Source organism: Crinia signifera, chromosome 9, assembly GCF_055691185.1.
Source record: "Crinia signifera chromosome 9, ASM5569118v1, whole genome shotgun sequence".
NCBI classification, from domain to species: Eukaryota; Metazoa; Chordata; class Amphibia; order Anura; family Myobatrachidae; genus Crinia; species Crinia signifera.
In genome coordinates, this window is record NC_139225.1 from 160,461,134 (window position 1) to 160,482,587 (window position 21,454).

Genomic DNA, 21,454 nt, shown 5'->3' on the forward strand with positions numbered 1-21,454 from the left:
CAGCGCTCTGCTCACCCACCTGACTTACAGAATACACAGGAGTCTGCTGCCAGGTCTCGCCCTGTGAGACGTGACTGCGGTGCAGGCAGGGCGGGGTGCCCCGGCGCTCAACTGCTCCACGGGGGTGGTGCGCAATGTGGCTGCCCCGCCTGGGGGGGGGGGTTTGCGCGATGTGGCTGCCCAGCCGGCCGCCAGGGGAGGGGGGGTTTTCCATGTGGCCGCCGTGCTGCTGGGGGAAGGGGGGGGGGTGCAATGCTCACTTACTGAACACCTGTGAGCTCCTTCCTCTGGTTTTCCTGCTCGTCTTCTGCTGCTGCTGCGGTAGCTTTCCAGCTCACTACCAGGGGCGGATTGGCCATTATATTTACCGGGATCTTTCCCGGGAGGCCGACACTAGTGAGGCCGCAGCCGAAATTTGCGCATGCACACACTCTTAAGCAGGGTTGGAGCCTGCTTTACTGGGGGGAAGTGGCGGATTAGTTTGTCTGGTGTCCTGCAGCCTGATAAGTGGGCGGAGACAGGTGGGAGCCCGTGCGGGGGGCTGCTCTGCGCCGCTGCTGTTAATGTATGAGTCTGACCACCTGTGTCATGTTCGCTGCCTTCTTTAGGATGGTAAGCGCCAGCGCGGCTTTTGGCTACAAGGAGAGAGAGAGGAGAGACACAGCGCCGGGGAAATAATGGACGATACCCGGCGCTGGAAAGAAAGAGCAGCAGACGGCGCCCCTGGAACAGACACAGGACTCGGCCCTGGGGAAAGAAAAAAAAAACGGCACTCAGGAGAACAAGACTTTGCGCCGGGGGGGAGAGAGGAGAGTCGGGACCATGGAGAAGGAGCAGATGCGGCCGGTGAGAGTGCAGCGCAGATGAGAGAAGGTACACATTGACTAATTTTTCAAATGCCTGCTCTCCCTCCCCTGCCCCATCTCCTCTGCCCCATCTCCTCCCTCCTCTCCCCTTCCCCCTCTCCCCCTCCACCTTCCCTCTCTAGGGCTGGAGCTTGGTCTGCCTACCCCCCCCCCCCCCCCCCCCCTACATTATATATAAAGAGCAACATACATACGGGAAGCAGTGTGAAAGGGGAACAGGGCCAAGTGTGAGGGCACCCGGCAGGGTAAGCTGGCACTTGCCTAGCTAGGTGAGCCATGGGCACCATGGCATTGCCACGGGCACCATGGCATTGCCACTCTTCCCACTCTTCTTGTAAATAAACCTTCCTGCAGGCCCGCGTTCACCACTTTATGCTTGAAGGTGCAGCCTCCCCGGGCTACCAGCACTATCCAGGGCTCGCCTTCCTCCATTACCTCGGTGCTCATGCCGGGCACTGTCTAGTGGGTGTGGGGTCACAGTCCTCCAGGCTTCCCGGATCCCTCGGGAACCCCACCAGGCCCTGCACGCTCTCCTTGGGGGGACTATCCCCATAGCGGCCACTCTCCGTGGTGACCTGCACCTTGCTGTTCATCAGTAGCTACATGTACTCCGTGCATTCCAGTGGACGTACAGAGGAGCTGGGACACAGCTCCAACAGAACCGGGCACACATACAGCCAGCCCGGCATCCTCAGCGCTCTGAGACTGCAGATGGCATGGACGCCTTCACCACCGCCGGCAGAACATGCACTGTACCCGTGGGTCAGATGGATGGAGGCTACTGTGCTCCACTCTTCCACCTCCTGTGCTGCCCCACACAGATACAGTAAATAAGGGGCGCCCTCCAGTGGCTAGCGCTCTAGGCAGCTGCCTAGTGGTAGCTCCGGCCCTTTTCCTCCCCCCTTCCTGTCCTCTCCTCCACTCCTCCTCCTCCATTCCTCCTTCTCCTCTCCCCCCTCCGCTCCTCTCCTTCTTATCCTCCCCCTCTCTCCATACCCTACACCTCCACTCCTCCTTCTCTGCTCCCCCTTTAATTCACTTCCCCTCCCCTGCTCCCACTCCCCTCTTTCTCTATCTCTGCCTTCTCTATTCCTCTGCCCTGGAATATATATATATATATATATAACTCCTGCACTACGACAAATAATCAAGGTATTGTTGCGTGCCTGGAATATACATCACCCTGGGACTTTGTGCAAAATATATATATATATGTGTATACAAAAGCCAGCTGTAAAGTAGCAGCTGAAATACTTTACAGTGTCTGCTGAATTATTTCCGAGTGCCCCTCCTGCATACTTCTACATTTGGACCCATGCATAGGAAACTCCATTGAAGGCACTAACCTAAAAAGTGTTTATGGTGTACTGCCTCTTCTAATAAATATATATATATATATATATATATATATATATATATATATATATATATATATATATATATATATATATATATATATATATATATATATAAAACAGGGTTTTGGGGAATCCGGCACTCCTTACAATCCAATGGCCTCGTGCCTTCCATATGGTAATACAGCAAACAGTGTACCAAGGTACTCAGGCGGCACTCACAGGGCTTACACACGGTCACAAAAAACTGCAGACTACACCGGCAGTAGGTGCTGACATTTCGATAATTTAATATCTTTATCAAAGACTTTGATAAAGATATTAAATTATCGAAACGTCAGCACCTACTGCCGGTGTAGTCTGCAGTTTTTTGTGACCGTGTGTAAGCCCTGTGAGTGCCGCCTGAGTACCTTGGTACACTGTTTGCTATATATATATATATATATATATATATATATATATATATATATATATATATATTCGCCCATCTGCATACCTGAATATTTCTACCACCACCGGGGCCCATCCGAGGGTGGGCACCAGGTGTCACTACGACTTTACAGGGCAGTGGAGTGCCGGCATACATCTACAATATAGGAACAGTACCTCTGCCATAATACATAACTGCAGTACTTCAAAAACAATAGCTTTTATTACCTAGACTGATGTAATAAAATAACCTTTTTTTTTAAATACTACAGTTATGTGCCAGTTTTATGGAACCCTGCTGGGTTCTGCTGGGACTGCATCCGGAGCCTCTGGAGCAACACAGAGTTCCCACGTGGGGTGCGACTGGCTTTAACCTCTGCTACCACTGGGGCACCACTGGACTCCTGGTAGGCTTGCACAGTAAATAGCTCGCTATAGTGCTTTACTGTCTCTGTATCCTCGTGTTCACTGTCCATGCGTCCTCACCATCAGTTTCCATGCTTCCACACTGTCTCTCCCTGAATCCCCCCGTCTCTATTCCTGCATCCCCGTCAGAATTTGGGCTTAATCCGTGTAGCATAATGTGAAGTTTTGACTCATTCCGTGTGGCATAATGTGAATTTCGTCCCATTCCGTGTGGCATAATATGAAAGGGGCAAGTAAAGGGGGTCTACTATTGTGTTGCATAATGTGTATAAGGGGTATTTGGTGTGGTACACTACACCCTTTTCTTCTTTTACCGGCCCTGGACACGTCGCCTCAGTCTTCTCCACGTGACCCACTGCTGCCCGAACGGAGCTCCCTCCACTCAGAACCCGCCGCTTCTGCCACAGGACCTACCCCCCTGCCTGCCTCTTCCACAGGACCTGCTGCCTCTGCCTGCCTCTTCCACGGGACCTGTCACCTCTGTCTCTTCCATGGGACCCGCCCCCTCTGCCTCCTCCACGGGACTGCCCACCTCAGCCTCCTCTACGGGACCTGCTGTTGCCCTGACCCTCAAAACACCTGCTGTTGACCTGCTGCCTCAGGTACACTATTTGTCTTGTATATTGAAAGTAAAGAGGGGGGGGGGGTTGCTGGGTTCTTTTTCCCCCACTCTTTCTGGTCTATCTCCTCCCCCAATCTCCTCTTTTTCTCACTTTGCTCTCCTTCTCTCTCCCTGTAATCCTCTCGCTCTCCTCTCTCTCTCTGTGCGCGCTCCTTCTCTCCCACTCCACTCTCATTCTTTCCCTCTTGCCACTCTCCTTCTTTCTCTCTCGCTGCTCTCCTCTCTTCTCTCTCCCTGCACACACACTCTCTGCACTCTCCTTGTCTCTCCCTGCACACTCCTTGTCTTTCTCCGCGCTCACTTTGTCTCTCTCTCTCTGCGCTCTTCTCTCTCTCTCCTTTTCTCACTCCCCTTTCCTTTTTTCTCTCGCCGCTCCACTTTCTCCCTACTCTCCTTCTTTCTCTCTCGCCGCTCTTTCTTTCTCTCACCACTCTCCTCTCTTACCGCTCTCCTTCTCTTGCTCTCTGCACTCTGCTTTTCTCTCTTGCCGCTCTCCTTTCTCTCTCGCCACTCTACTTCTTTCTCTCTCGCCACTCTCCTTTCTCTCTCGCCACTCTCCTTCTCTCTCTCGCCACTCTCCTCTCTCTCTCTCCCTGCTCTCCTTGTCTCTCTCTCTCCTCATCTCTCTCTCCTTCTCTTTCTCTCATCTCTCTCTCCTCTCCTTTTCTCTCTCTGCTCTCCTTCACTCTTTCTCTCTGCTCTCCTTCTCTCTCCCTGCTCTCCTTGTCTCTCTCTCTCTTTGCTCTCCTTCTCTCTCTCTGCTCTCCTTCTCTCTCTCTGATCTCCTTCTGTCTCTCTCTGCTCTCCATTCTCCATTCTCCATCTCTCTATCCTTTTTCTCTCTCCCCTTTTTCTCTTCCTTCCCTTTTCTCTCTCCCGCTTCTTTCAGCTCTTGTTACACCCCTACTCTCCGCTCTCCATCTCTCTCTCTCTCCACTTTCCATCTCTCTGCGCTCTGCTCCATCTCTCTCTTAGGGGCTAGCATAAAAATCATAGGTAACACTAACAACTGTTCTTGTACGGCACTAGCCATAGTGCCGTAGTGTAATCGTTATTTGGGGGGGCCGGGGGCCCAGCACCAGCAAGCCTGGCAGGCCATCGTTGCATGTGGTATACTATGTAATGGGTGTATGATGTGTAAAAGGCATTACGGTGTTAATTTTCGGGGCGCACATTATCCATGTTCTCCCTATTTTATGAAAATTTGAAAAGCCCTGACATAATGTGTAATGGGCATTATGGTGTGTGGCATTAGTTTTGCCTGTCAACAATGTATCTAAGTATAGTGATGTAATAATCACGCCTACCGTTATTTTGGCTCCGCCCTTTATTGATTTGTTGCATGAGGCCACTTTCAGAAATTTTCCAGGGCCACTTTTAGTCCCCAATCCGCCCCTGCTCACTACTGCCCAGTGGCCGGCGCCCTAGGCAAATGCCTAAACCTGCCTAGCGGTGGCGTTGGCCCTGGGTGCAGGTGAACGCTATCATGCTAGGACCTCGAATCAGGTCTATTATCTAACTCTTATCAAAATAAGAATCTTTTAAAAGTTCAAAATGAATTGAAAATGATGGAATTCTTATACATTCACTAATGTAGACCCTGTGTGACATCAATATACCGCAGCCTGTTCCTGGCAGCAGTACTGTATATGTATTACTATATAATGACTTTGTAATGAGCTGAGAAAGTCTACATACTGTACACTTAGCCCACACTGAGTAGGCGTATACTGTACGTTTTCGGAGAAGGAGTCATCGGGTTATTGGGCGTAGAACGCACGAGCACTTGACCCTGCAGAGAAACAACACAGACTCATTACACACAATAAGTGCCAACAGAAATTTCTCTCCGTGTAACACAAGAACCCCCATTAAATATTCTATGTTCATATTATTGTTTTTTAATATGGATGAAACCTCCTGTTCCTCCTATATGTCTGTTATCTGAGGACATTGATAGTTTGCAACAATGACGTTTCCTGCCGACTTTTACAAACTAGAATTACTGTGTTCCTCTTATATTGGCGCATGGGGGGGGGGGGGGGTGTGTAGGGAAACAGATATATGCTACGGCAGACAAATAATGTTAACATTACCCAGATAATCAATGGAAACCATCCTTCCTTGTTTTCCTGGTGATTTTAATTCAAAAACATGTTCTTTTTCCTACACACACACACAGACAGATTAGACGTACGGCACCTTTGAGTTTATATACATTGTCAAGCTGCTTTTAAGTTGGAGAAATAATTGCGGCATACGATTTCTTATGTGCTGGCTTTATGCCTTTACAGCTGCGGCAGGGGAATATATATCAAATAAGGGTTTTGACGAAGACGCATGGAAAAATGTACAGCAAGCACTATAAAGTAGACAGCTGGTGCAGGGAGCTGCAAGACTTTATAAGGCCAACATGAAACAGGAGGGGAGGACATTTTCGGTCGCTCTTGTCAGTGATCACCTTCCAGTATCTCAAAGGCGCTCCGGTGGACTCCGAAGCCCCCACATACCAACTGTTTGTACCAATGAAAGGATCTTGTTGATGAGAAATGTGGTGTCTCAGTGGAAGAAGGCTCGGCGAGGGGCCTCAGCTGTGTGGAGCAGTACTATAAAGGAATATACAAAGCTGTTTGTTTCTTGGCCTTTTTCATTTTGTTCATTATAAGCAGCGCCGACTGAAAGGATCCTCGTGATATGAAAGAACGTGTCAGGGCACAAGCTAAAGCGATTGTGTAATAATATGTTAAACAGGAAACGAGGGCGACGCAAATAGATGCATTGTTTGATGCGCTCAAAGTTTACTTTTAAATCATGGAAAGCATTAAGGGAAATGCACGGGTCCTGGACTCTGCGGAGGGAAATGATCTGCGAAGCTTCTCCTGCGTGCAAACAGTTAAAAACAATTAATTACTGTAAGTCGTAAATGGACGGCGCGGATTTAGAATACATCAAGAGCCATATGTTGGGATATTGCACCATGGGGAGCTGCTGAAAATAATTGGACTTCATCCCCATTATACTAAACCTATATGAATGGCGTATAGAGGATGAATTAAATGTGTGTAAATGAGGCATCCTAACAACTGGCCGTGATGGGTTTTTGCATTTATAGAGGGAGTGAGATCAGTTGACAATAACATTTGCTAGAGGCTGTGGTATTGATCTGAACAATATACATAAGATGACTAGAGCAGGGGTTCCCAATCTTTTTTGATTCACGGCACCCTAGAGAATCAGAATTTTTTTCACGGCACCCCTAGGTCCAAAAAAAATTAATTAGATTGGATTTATATGCTATTCTTAGTGGCAGTTATGTGGTAAAGGGCAGGATTTGCTTCTGTTTGTACACATTCTATGATTGGCAGCCACCAGCACTGGTTTTGCTCATAAATAATTAATCATTAATAATTTGAGTTGGTCCTGGACCACCAAGCCACGGCACCCCTGCATGTGTCCCGAGGCACCCCAGGGAGCCACGGCACACAGTTTGGGAACCACTGGACTAGAGGATTTATTCTGATCGTCGGCAGCAGGCTTCCCCGACTGCAGATGCTGGCTGATACAGACTGGGATTGGTGAATGAAGGGCCAACCGAGGGAATACCCTATGCTTAAGGGGTGTGGTCATCCACCAGAAGGGGTGTGGCCAGCCATTACGGATGTTGTTTTGAACTTAGTCATATCTTGGTGTAGTTTCTGTAAATGAACAAATGACCCAAGTTTACCGTATCAGTTCCCGCGCTCCATAGGGCAATAGGGCAACAGTGTATAATCTCAGTGCCCAGTCTGGAGCAGGACACCTAGAAGAGGCAGTGGGGCCACTGGGAGTTTTCTTCTTTGCAAAAAAGCAACAGTGCAGTTGGTGACTCTCGCTTGGTCTAGTCCGCCCAGCACTGGGCACTGCGGCCCAACATGTAAACTCCCTTCCCACGAGCCAATTGCAGCTGTGGTGGACACAAATAATGTAGAATCAGACCCCAAATTTGCGATTTACTGACATTTTGCTCTTTATTAGTGTGGAATACCGTTGGTGATAACATTTCCGTTGCAGGTGCATTTACATATGTGTAAAGTGTTATTGTTTCCCACACCAACCCTAGCCTATAACACAGGTATGTCCATGTGGCTGTCCATGTGGCTGGTTTCAGCACATGTGAATAGTTTGTATGTGTACATAGGTGTAGTAGAATTGATGTGTATACTAGACGTCCTCACTAGACCAGCCTCACTTCATTCGATGGCTGGTGACCATCGAATCATTTTTCTCCTGTACGCTACCCTATGAATGGAAGTTTATTTATTTATTAACAGTTTCTTATATAATCCACACAAGTACGGTGGGTAATATACAAACTCCGCACAGTTAAGGTACCCATACACGGTCCGTTAAACGGATCCGTTTGGGTCTTAATTAGCATGCATCGTATCGGATCGCATGCCTAGTGCATGCCTAGTGCATGCAATGCGATCCGATACGATGTTTAGCTAGTACAAAAAGTATGTGCAGCACATACTTTTTGTACCGTACTATCCGATGCGCGGGAGCGCGCATCGCATAGTACTAAACGGACGGTCCGGGAACAGACCGTCTATGGGCGCCTTTAGGGCCATGGTAGGAATAGAACCCATGACCTCAGCGCTGTGAGGCAGTAATGTAACCATTACAATATCCGTACTGCCCCGTATATATAACACAGGGTGGGAATAGAACCCATGACCTCAGTGCTGTGAGGCAGTAATGCTAACCATTACACCATCCGTGCTGCCCCGTATATATAACACATGGTGGGGATAGAACCCATGACCTCAGTGCTGTGAGGCAGTAATGTAACCACTACACCGTCCGTACTGCCCTGTATATATAAAACATGGTGGGGATAGAACCCATGACCTCAGTGCTGTGAGGCAGTAATGCTAACCATTACACCATCCGTGCTGCCCCGTATTTATAACATATGGTGGGGATAGAACCCATGACCTCAGTGCTGTTAGGCAGTAATGCTAACCATTATACTATCCGTACTGCCCAGTATATATAACACATGGTGGGGATAGAACCCATAACCTCAGTGCTGTGAGGCAGTAATGCTAACCATTACACCGTCTGTACTGCCCCGTATATATAACACAAGTGGGAATAGAACCCATGACCTCAGCGCTGTGAGGCAGTTATGCCAGCCATTACACCATCCGTACTGCCCTGTATATATAACACATTGTGGGGATAGAACCCATGACATCAGTGCTGTGAGGCAGTAATGCCAGCGTACACCATCCGTACTGCCCCGTATATATAACACAGGGTGGGAATAGAACCCATGACCTCAGTGCTGTGAGGTAGTAATGCTAACCATTAAACCGTCCGTACTGCCCCGTATATATAACACATGGTGGGGATAGAACCCATGACCTCAGTGCTGTGAGGCAGTAATGCCAGCCATTACACCATCCGTACTGCCCTGTATATATAACACATGGTGGGGATAGAACCCATGACCTCAGTGCTGTGAGGCAGTAATGTAACCATGACACTATCCGTACTGCCCAGTATATATAACACATGGTGGGGATAGAACCCATGACCTCAATGCTGTGAGGCAGTAATGTAACCATTACACCATCCGTACTGCCCCGTATATATAACACAGGGTGGGAATAGAACCCATGACCTCAGTGCTGTGAGGTAGTAATGCTAACAATTACACCATCCGTGCTGCCCCGTATATATAACACATGGTGGGAATAGAACCCATGACCTCAGTGCTGTGAGGCAGTAATGCTACCATTACACCGTCCGTACTGCCCCGTATATATAACACATGGTGGGAATATAACCCATGACCTCAGTGCTGTGAGACAGTAATACTAACCATTACACCGCCCGTACTGCCCCGTATATATAACACATGGTGGGGATAGAACCCATGACCTCAGTGCTGTGAGGCAGTAATGCTAACCATTACACCGTCCGTGCAGCCCCGTATATATAACACATGGTGGGGATAGAACCCATGACCTCAACGCTGTGAGGCAGTAATGTAACCATTACACCGTCCGTACTGCCCTGTATATATAACACATGGTGGGGATAGAACCCATGACCTCAGTGCTGTGAGGCAGTAATACTAACCATTACACCGTCCGTACTGCCCCGTATATATAACACATGGTGGGGATAGAACCCATGACCTCAGCGCTGTGAGGCAGTAATGTAACCATTACACCGTCCGTACTGCCCCGTATATATAACACATGGTGGGGATAGAACCCATGACCTCAGCGCTGTGAGGCAGTAATGTAACCATTACACCGTCCGTACTGCCCCGTATATATAACACATGGTGGGAATAGAACCCATGACCTCAGCACTGTGAGGCAGTAATGCTAACCATTATACCATCCGTACTGCCCGATTATAGAACACATGGTGGGAATAGAACCCATGACCTCAGTGCTGTGAGGCAGTAATGTAACCATTACACCGTCCGTACTGCCCCGTATATATAACACATGGTGGGGATAGAACCCATGACCTCAGTGCTGTGAGACAGTAATGTAACCATTACACCGTCCGTACTGCCCCGTATATATAACACATGGTGGGGATAGAACCCATGACCTCAGCGCTGTGAGGCAGTAATGCTAACCATTACACTGTCCGTACTGCCCCGTATATATAACACATGGTGGGGATAGAACCCATGACCTCAGTGCTTTGAGGCAGTAATGTAACCATTATACCGTCCGTACTGCCCCGTATATATAACACATGGTGGGAATGGAACCCATGATCTCAGTGCTGTGAGGCAGTAATGCTAACCATTACACTGTCTGTACTGCCCTGTATATATAACACATGGTGGGGATAGAACCCATGACCTCAGTGCTGTGAGGTAGTAATGCTAACCATTAAACCGTCCGTGCTGCCCCGTATATATAACACATGGTGGGGATAGAACCCATGACCTCAGTGCTGTGAGGCAGTAATGTAACCATTACACTGTACTTACTGCCCTGTATATATAACACATGGTGGGAATAGAACACATGACCTCAGTGCTGTGAGGCAGTAATGTAACAATTACACCATCCGTACTGCCCCGTTTATATAACACATGGTGGGGATAGAACCCATGACCTCAATGCTGTGAGGCAGTAATGTAACCATTACACCGTCCGTACTGCCATCCGTACTGCCCGATTATATAACACACGGTGGGAATAGAACCCATGACCTCAGTGCTGTGAGGCAGTAATGCTAACCATTACACCATCCGTACTGCCCCATATATATAACACATGGTGGGAATAGAACCCATGACCTCAGTGCTGTGAGGCAGCAATGTAACCATTACACCGTCTGTACAGCCCCATATATATAACACATGGTGGGGATAGAACCCATGATCTCAGTGCAGTGAGGCAGTAATGTAACCATTACACCGTCTGTACTGCCCCGTACATATAACACATGGTGGGGATAGAACCCATGACCTAAGTGCTGTAAGGCAGTAATGCTAGCTATTACACCGTCCGTTCTGCCCCGTATATATTACACATGGTGGGAATAGAACCCATGACCTCAGTGCTGTGAGGCAGTAATGTAACCATTACACCATCCGTACTGCCCCGTATATATAAAACATGGTGGGGATAGAACCCATGACCTCAGCGCTGTGAGGCAGTAATGTAACCATTACACCGTCCTTACTGCCCCGTATATATAACACATGGTGGGGATAGAACCCATGAACTCAGCGCTGTGAGGCAGTAATGTAACCATTACACCATCCGTACTGCCCTGTATATATAACACATGGTGGGGATAGAACCCATGACCTCAGCGCTGTGAGGCAGTAATATAACCATTACACCATCCGTACTGCCCCGTATTTATAACACATGGTGGGGATAGAACCCATGACCTTGGCGCTGTGAGGCAGTAATGTAACCATTACACCATCCGTACTGCCCGTATATATAACACATGGTGGGGATAGAACCGTTACATGGTGGGGATAGAACCCATGAACTCAGCGCTGTGAGGCAGTAATGCTAACCATTACACCGTCCTTACTGCCCCGTATATATAACACATGGTGGGGATAGAACCCATGAACTCAGCGCTGTGAGGCAGTAATGTAACCATTACACCATCCGTACTGCCCTGTATATATAACACATGGTGGGGATAGAACCCATGACCTCAGCGCTGTGAGGCAGTAATATAACCATTACACCATCCGTACTGCCCCGTATTTATAACACATGGTGGGGATAGAACCCATGACCTCGGCGCTGTGAGGCAGTAATGTAACCATTACACCGTCCGTACTGCCCGTATATATAACACATGGTGGGGATAGAACCCATGACCTCAGTGCTGTGAGGCAGTAATGTAACCATTACACCGTCCGTACTGCCCGTATATATAACACATGGTGGGGATAGAACCCATCACCTCGGCGCTGTGATGCAGTAATGTAACCATTACACCGTCCGTACTGCCGTATATATAACACATGGTGGGGATAGAACCGTTACACCATCTTTGCTGTTTATACAAAGCATCCAGTGGCGGCTCCTGCTATTGGGCTGCAGGACTGCAGGCACTCCATTGAAATCCAGGAGGTTTCCAGTGTAAAACAGACAGTCAGCATCAGAGCTCCTGTGTGCGTGCTCGTTCGCGATCGTGGGTGCATGTGTTCGCGGGTGCGCACGGTTGTGCAAGAGGGGGGTGCAAATTCTACCCACGGGGGGAGAGGGGTTGCGGGACCTAGTTCTGGAGCGCTCTGCTGGCTCTCTGCCAGTCCTCATGTGTCACATGATCACATGTCTTTCCTGTCAGGAGTCACAACACCAGGATCATGTGTGACCTCCTCTCATGTGGGGATTGGAAGATTCTACTGCCTATCATACAGAGGACTGAAAACTCCTCCCCCTCTTGGGCTGCCAGTACATGGAGCGATGACAGCAATAGCTTTCCAGCAGGAAGCCATTCTGTGCACATCACCAGAGCTGCAGTGCTTCCATGGGCTGCTGCCTGTGCAGCCCGGCAGAAGCAAACCCTCTGCAGTGAGCCTGCCCAGACTTCAGTGAGTCACTCAGTGTGATGCAGCTGAAGGAAGGTATGCAGTGCACCAGAGAGGGGCATGGAAGTTGATTTATTTTTATAATATTTGAGCCTCTGTGAATAATATTTATTTAAACTATTATTTGTGTGTAGATCTTTATTAGGACTCGGAGTATAATTTTCTGTACTTTAATTAATATTAAAGTTATTCAAAGTGTGTATTTTGCTCTGTACCTGTGTTAGTGTGCACACAATATGGGTACATCATTTTACAGTATATGCAAAAAACACTGGTACAGAGCAATCACAATCGACGTTACTTTATTCCATAGTTTAAGGTGATTTAAATTAGATTATCTGTATGTTGTGTTCTGTTTGCAACGAGGCAGTACCCAGGCAGTTGCAGTCCCCCTTAAGTCTAAAGGTAGGAGCCGCCACTGAAAGTATTCACAAAGTGGCATGGATGCTCGGAACGCGGTGGTGGTGGGGGTCTGGCATTCACACGCCTGACTGCTTGCGTTGGAAGGCTCGACAATCAGCGCATTTTCACTGCTTAGCGAGCCAACCAGAATCATTTACTATGTATACTGTATATTGTATGTCCTTTAGGGCTCTAGTATTTAATATTGTTTGCTATCAAAGTCTAATGATCAAAACATCCTATAGCTGCAGTTACGGCAGTCAGTAATCTCTATTCACCCACCGCCATGAAGTAATATAATCACATTGCCCCTTCAGCTGTGCTACCACATGCCCCAAAGAACATTGGCACATGGACAAGCCAGAGCCACCAAGCAGGGGGGTCACTACAGTCTGTTTTGCCTCCGGGCACTTGGTAACAATAAAGCCATGAATCCAGAGTACTGAAGCTTTACACTCAATGTCTGACACAACTGATGTAAAGAAGAAGATACTAAAATGTACCATAGCCCTTTAATAAAATACTATGACATTGTATCTAGCTGTAACAGCAGCATAATATATAATGAATCATGCATGGAAAGATCAGGCCTGTGTCTGCTGCTAGACCCTGACATTATCTTAGAGCCCATTGCAGTAATATACAATGTACCTGATTTAAATTGGTATCTTAGAATCACTATACAGTAACTGCTAATCTGTATTATGCCCATTGCATAACCAGTATTGTTAAGGATGTGTTTTTAGTCTTTGTATTAGCTGTTTGAAGCTGTTGTCAGTGAGGCATAGGGCCTTATTCTAGTTCACTCTTTCTGACAAAATCCTTCTTAGATGGACAAAACAATGTGCACTGCAGGTGGGGCAGATGTAACATGTGCAGAAAGAGATAGATTTGGGTGGGGTTTTACTTCAAATTGAGATCTATATTGCAGTGTAAAAATAAAGCAGTCAGTATTTACTCTGCACAGAAAAAAAATAATAAACCCAAATCTAATTCTCTTTGCACATTTTACATCTGCCCCCCCTGCAGTGCACATGGTTTTGTCCATCTAAGAAGGATTTTGTCAGAAAGAGTGAACTAGAATAAGGCCCATAATGTATTGGAGTATATGTTTTGGCTAGTGTTTATTTAGCACAGGCTATGTCCTTTGATTTGCTGGTCATGTGACCTCAGCTGTAGCCTCTCAATCAGACCTGGTATATTTGTTCACATAGAGGGCAGTTCTCTAAGTTAGAAATATACTAAGTGAGAAATTACAAAGTGGGAATAATTACTCTTAAAGAAAACTTAAAAAAAACAGTTGAAAAACGTTGAACAACATCAAGCAAGGTAAATACAATACTTACTGTACTACACTTTTTCTTATTATGCATATCCACTCTGCATAAACCTGTATCTAGCATACACACAATCACATCATGCTCACCAAACTGGTACTTCCCATTTCATTACATGGAATACTCACCAAACTTCACTCATCCTGTAATCTCCCTGACACTCACCACTCTGTGCACATTGCCTCTTCAATTATTCACTACCCTCTATTAAACACTCGTGAGCTCTTTACTTACTTCTCTACTTGTACTTTCACATCCACATCCCACCAACAATACAAATAAACACAAACATACACCTACTGTATATATCTATATCTCCTTTCTAATCTTATTAGCTGGTGACATATCACCAAACCCAGGCCCCAACCACCTGTCCGAGTGATTTAATTTGTTGTAAGCCTTATAGAAATTCAGCAAACCTCATAAATATCACATGCCTCCCACCACACACAAAGCAACTTAAATGTGCCCTATTGAATGCACGCTCTGTTTGTAACAAATTAACATCCATCCAAGACCTCTTCATCTCTCACAACTTCAACCTGATGGCCATTACAGAAACCTGGCTCACACCATCAGACACAGCCTCGCCGGCAGCACTGTCACATGGTGGTCTCCACCTCACACACACCTCCAGGCCTGGTAACAGTAACATGGCCACACAGTCAGACACGGTCTCGCCTGCAGCACTGTCACATGGTGGTCTCCACCTCACTCACACCTCCAGGCCTGGTAACTGTAACATGGTCACACAATCAGACACGAGCTCCCCTGCAGCACTGTCACAGGGTGGTTTCCACTTCACACACACCTCAAGGCCTGGTAACAGTAACATGGTCACACAGTCAGACACAGCCTCACCTGCAGCACTGTCACATGGTGGTTTCCACTTCACTCACACCTCCAGGCCTGGTAACTGTAACATGGTCACACAGCCAGACACGGCCTCGCCTGCAGCACTGTCACATGGTGGTTTCCACCTCACTCACACCTTCAGGCCTGGTAACTGTAACATGGTCACACAGTCAGACACAGCCTCGCCTGCAGCACTGTCACATGGTGGTTTCCACTTCACTCACACCTCCAGGCCTGGTAACTGTAACATGGTCACACAGTCAGGCACGGCCTCCCCTGCAGCACTGTCACATGGTGGTTTCCACCTCACTCACACCTCCAGGCCTGGTAACAGTAACATGGTCACACAGTCAGACACGGCCTCGCCTGCAGCACTGTCACATGGTGGTCTCCACCTCACTCACACCTCCAGGCCTGGTAACTGTAACATGGTCACACAGTCAGGCACGGCCTCCCCTGCAGCACTGTCACATGGTGGTCTCCACCTCACTCACACCTCCAGGCCTGGTAATTGTAACATGGTCACACAGTCAGACACGGCCTCCCCTGCAGCACTGTCACATGGTGGTTTCCACTTCACTCACACCACCAGGCCTGGTAACTGTAAAGGAGGTGGGGTTGGTATATTACTGTCACAATCATTCAGATGCTCAGTTCTACCACCTGTTCCTTCACTCACATTTACATCATTTGAAGTTCACTCTATTAGGGTTTTTTCCCCTTTTTCTCTGCGTGTTGCTGCTATCTATCGCCCAGCTGGGCTTTCCAAACCTCAATTTCTGGAACATTTCTCTGCATGGCTCCCAAATTTCTTATTCTCTGACATCTCCACCATCATTCTGGGTGACTTCAATATTGCTATTGACAGTCCCCCATCTCTGCATGCCTCCAAACTGCTCTCTCTAACCTCCTCTCTCGGCCTCTCCCAGTGGTCGTCTCCTCTACTCATGAGGAAGGCCACTGCCTTGACCTTGTTTTCACAAGGCTGTGCTCAGTCTCTGATTTTACTAACACTCCCTTCCCTCTCTCTGGCCCTTATTCTGATCTGTGCGGAAATTCCCGCATTCTTACGGAGCGGTCCGCACGCCACGGTGTTTTGCCGCATGCGGCCATCGTCCGTAGAAACGCCCACGTGTCCTCCGCATTCGGACGGACTCACTCTTTAAGAACAGGGCGTGTTTACGGACGACATACAAATCATGCGTGTGCGGGAGAAACACTCCGATTCGGCACGGTATTACAGAGTATTACAGAGTATGCTCGGGAATACCGCATCCGAACGGGAGCCAAGCGGTGCTACCGCACGTAAGCGGAGGATTTACGCCAAACAACCCACTATGAAGTATCTTCTGCAATACATCACATGACCCACTTATTCAATTACCTATCCTCATAAAAAACTGCTTATTTGGAATTGGAATCAATTAGATTCCAATATATCCTTACAAGCATGCCTAACACATGCATTGCACACATTAACCCTTACAGCAATGTAAGTGCAATGCTTTGTATTACACCCTGTGTAAAAGATTATAAACAATCTACACATATACTATTTAAAGTGCAAATAAAACCAACAACTGTGAACTTGCATAAAGAATTTTATTAACGACACAATAAACATAAATAAAAAAATATAAAATTAGAAATTAAAGAAGAAGGACTTTCAGGTCTTAAGTGTGGGACAAGTACAGCATATGTGGGGGATTACTAAGGTTTCCTTGAAGCAGCAATGGTTTCAATTAAAGCACTGACAAGCGGCCTATTAGTGAGTAATGAGTAAAGGAGTAGATTCTATTGGGTTCAGGTGTTAATGGTTGTAGTCATTAGGCGTACGTTCGCATACCGCATGAACGAGTGGTGTCCGCAAAGCAATAGTACACTTGTGGACACCGCACATTTCTGGCCTTTTTGATCGCGTGCATTCGGAGTGGTTTCCGAATGTACGCCCCCCAACATAAGTGTACTCCCCCGTGTCCGCCCATGTTTCCGCCCCGTTTTGCCCACTTTGAAACTACGCCCATGTGTCATTCCGCATGACGCCCATAATACGCCCCTATTTCCCGAATGATAGCGGTGAACAGTTCTGGACGGTCTTTGTCCGAACTGGTACCGAGTCAAGGCGTGGCACATGCGCGTTGCGTTCTCTACGCATGCGCAGACGCCGTAAAGACGCAATCCGTAAGAACGCGGTAAAGTCCGCATCAATCAGAATAAGGGCCTCTGATCACAATCTCATTACCCTCTCACTCTCCTCCATTACCCCAAGCTCCCTGACACTGAAATCATGCAAGCCTACTCTAACCTGCAGAAATACTAATGCTTTAAATTTTTCACAACTTTCCACCTCCCTCCAACAACAGCTCTCACTAATTTCTACATTTACCTCTCCTGACTCTGCTGTTTCCCCCCTCTACCAGGCTCTTGAAACTGCCCTTGATGAAGTGGCTCCAGCTTCCCATTACACCTGACGCAGGCTTCGACGCCAGCACTCCAAGATAACTGGGGAAATTTACTAATATGATATTGTAGAAAAAAATCGTATTATCCTAGGAAAATACAATTTTTTGGAGTGTATTCGTATTTTTGGCATTTACTATGCCAAAAATACAAATATTCGTATTCATATTGATGGGGCATTCAAATTTGTATTTACAAATACGAATGTCTACACCATCGATGAAATACGACAGGAATCACCATTCAAAAGAATGGTGGTTCCTGATTTACTAAGCAGCCGTATTGAAAATACGGCTTCTAATTGGTGTGAAACAGCCACGAATATACTGCAGGAAAATACACTTTATTTTCCTGTCGTATTTAGCAGAAGCCTGCACAGATCAGTCAGATCCATAGTGATTTTTAGTCAGTTTTAGTGATTAAAAAAATGTAAAATAAAAAAATAATTAAAAAATCAGCGTGGGGTCCCCCCCACAGCTGTAACCAGCACCAGGCTGAAGGAGCCGGGCCGGTAATTAAAAATCATGGAACCCGACAAATAGGGGTTCCCCGATTTTTAACAACCAGCCCCAGGCTCCAGGTCCGGGGCTGGTTTCCAAAATACAGGCCACAAAATTATTAGGGGTCCCCCGTATTTAAAGAACCAGCCCCAGGCCAAACCAGCCAGCAGGGTAATGCCACAGCCGGGGGGGAGACTTTTTATACAAGTCCCCCCGGCCAAAGCATTAACCCCCTGACAGTTCAGCCTGGCCAGGGACCCTGGGGGAGAGGGGACCCCCCCGATAAAGGCACCCCCCCTCCAGGACTTACGTGGCAAGGCTGAAGCCTGGTGCTGTCCCTGGTGACCCTGGAGCAATGGCCACCGGGCTGATTTCAGTGTAAAAAAATATATTTAAAAACTATTATTGTAAACTGTGGAACTATGAGTCCCAGCAAGCCTCCCCCACAAGCTGGGACTTGGAGAACCACAAGTCCCAGCCTGCGGGGCATTAAAGGGCCCGCTGGCACTTGTAGTTCCCCAGTAAAAAAAAATAGTTAAATAAACACACACTGACAACACAGAAAAATAAAACTTGGTACTTATTTCCTAGCACGGCGCCCGTCATAGGTGATTGCATACCTTAAGTTAAGGTATGCGATGGACGCGACCGACGCGATTTCAGGGCTATTTTTAGCCTTTTACCTGACAATTAAAAAATTGCGTCCATCACATGCCTTAAGTTAAGGCACGCGATGCGACCGATGCGATGGACGCGATTTTACATAGGGAACAATGTTAAAAATGGCCAATGGACCTGATTTTTCATTGTATAGCCACCCTTATGGGTATTTGACATGACAAATGCCCCCCCCCCCATTGTTAACGCCACCCCACGATGAATGCCAACCCGAAGCGTGGCAAGCGCAGCGAGTCCGCGAGGGGCGGCGGTACACGTCCTCCGTCCTTATAATACCCCCACTATCCACGTCGGCATGGAGTTGATTTTATATAGTGTGAGAGGGCAGTGATCCACCGAGCCCGAAGCGTGGTGAGCGCAGCGAGCCCCGTGAGGGTCCGCGTAATTCCTGTGAAGTAATGCGCGTCCCCTTGCAGGGCTCGCTGCGCTCGCCACGCTTCGGGCTCGGTGGCTCGCTGCGCTCCCCACAATATATATATTCAACTCCACGCCAACGTGGATAGTGGGGGTATGAAAAGGTCGGAGGACGCGTACCTCCGCCCCTCGCGGGCTCGCTGAGCTCGCCACGCTTCGGGTTGGCGTTGATCGTGGGGTGGCGTTAACAATGGGGGGGGCATTTGACCCATCAGGGTTGGGAAACAATAAAAATTGGGGTCTGGGCGCCATTTAATATTGGGGACAATGTAAAATGACACTCTCATTGACCCCTTACAGTCAGTGAGAGTGAATGCCGGAGTGTTAACCTGCTCTGTATGCAGCAGTCAGGCCCAGGGTGGTATTACTGTATTTGGTTGTTCAGGTAAAAAAAAGTCTTCCAGTAATTTGTTATCCAATTGTACATACTTAGGCACCTGTATTATATAATTATATTAAATTTTAATTTGCCATCATACTGTATGCTTGTCAGTATTACAGCAAATGAATAAATGTAACCGTGTATTTGAAGGGAAATAAATGACAGGTATTATTAATATTATTATTAATGTGTAACGGTTATTCTGTAAGCTTCCATTAGGACAATATAATAGACCTAACGAGATATCGTTGTGTGTTTTACGTTTTCTCAGGACAGAACCAAATGTTTGTTCCAAGCAGGCGCTATTCCGAAATCCCGCGAAGGGACGGCGGATTATTTGTGTATTTCCCGCACATCAATCACTTGTGGGAACTTGTTGCTGAGCCCACTTCAATTAACATGAAATCTTACCGTAGACATTCACTTAATAAATTGATTAAGTTTTACTGTAACATTAATTTTCACAAATTTATGGTAATAATGCAGTAATTGGATTGTAAAACTAAAACACAGTGAGCTATAAATGAGCAAAGCTAATGTTGGAAATGCATTAAAACCTCCCACAAAAGGCAATAATTACTTAAAAACAGATGATTGTGAATATATGATGATGTCAATCATAATACTGAGGATACAATATGACAAAATACAAAGTTCCAAGGACATGATTTAGCTGTATCCACTGCCTAGAGACTCTGGGGGTTATTCTGGTTCACTCCTTCTGGCAAATTCCTTCTTAGGTGGGGCAGATGTTACTTGTGCAATAAGAGTTAGATTTGGGTGGTGTTTTACTTCAAACTGATATCTATATTGCAGTGTAAAAATAAAGCAGCCAGTATTTACCCTGCACAGAAACAAAATAACTCACCCAAATATAATTCTCTCTGCACATGTTACATCTGCCCCACCTGCAGTGCATATGGTTTTATTGAATGATTTCTCTAGCCTTCGCTCTGAAAAGTAAGTCTATACTACTATTGAGATGCTTGGTATCTTGGTTATTGGGGGTGGGCGCTGATGTCATAGACGCTGACGTCATGTCATGTCAGCCACACACCTGTGTTCGCAGGGGTACATCCGACCCTTGTCAGCCCCCTGTCCGCCCTTCCGAAGGAAGTCATTCGCTCGGCCAGATTAGCAAATTTGTCCTGCACTGAATCGCACCCTATTTTCTCAGTAAAACATACGGCTAACATTTCTATGAGATGTGGGGGCTAATTCAGCTGGTACGCAGTCAGTGGATAGACAATGTCTAGGTCAACAGTCACTAGGTTCAACCCACAAATGTTTCCCTGCAGTTTTCCTGTGTACCCCCCAAAACAATAGCAAAAAGCCCCCAAATAGAATTAAGTGATATTACTGGGTGACCCTTGCCATAGGCTTCACTCTGTAATATTCCTAAATTAGGGAGAAGAAAACATCAAAATGAATGGAACCTGAAGGGGCTCATAGTCAGGACTTACCCCAAAAATGTAACAATTGTAATGCAAGCCCCCACCAAAGATGATACAGATGCATACCTCCCAACTTTGGTTTCTCTGCCGGCGGGACGCTGCAGCTGCGCTCGGCGCGCCGAAATTTTCGGGGGCGTGGCCTAATTTGGGGGCGTGGCCTATACCCACGGCTCCCCCCGTGAG

At 47.1% G+C, this 21,454-nt stretch overlaps 1 long non-coding RNA gene across 2 annotated transcripts in view; it reads left to right on the forward strand.

Moving 5' to 3' along the window:
- The first annotated feature begins 603 nt into the window (after nucleotides 1-603).
- LOC146036779 (uncharacterized) overlaps nucleotides 604-21,454 on the forward strand; it is a 44,599-nt gene continuing 23,748 nt past the window's right edge. Inside the window, exons 1-2 of one of the 2 annotated variants that reach the window (XR_014460961.1) lie at nucleotides 604-873; nucleotides 3,414-3,678. This is a non-coding gene — a long non-coding RNA (uncharacterized LOC146036779). Of the gene's footprint in view, nucleotides 874-2,923; nucleotides 3,058-3,413; nucleotides 3,679-21,454 lie in introns of those variants that run through there. The other variant, XR_014460960.1, reaches the window with a different exon arrangement.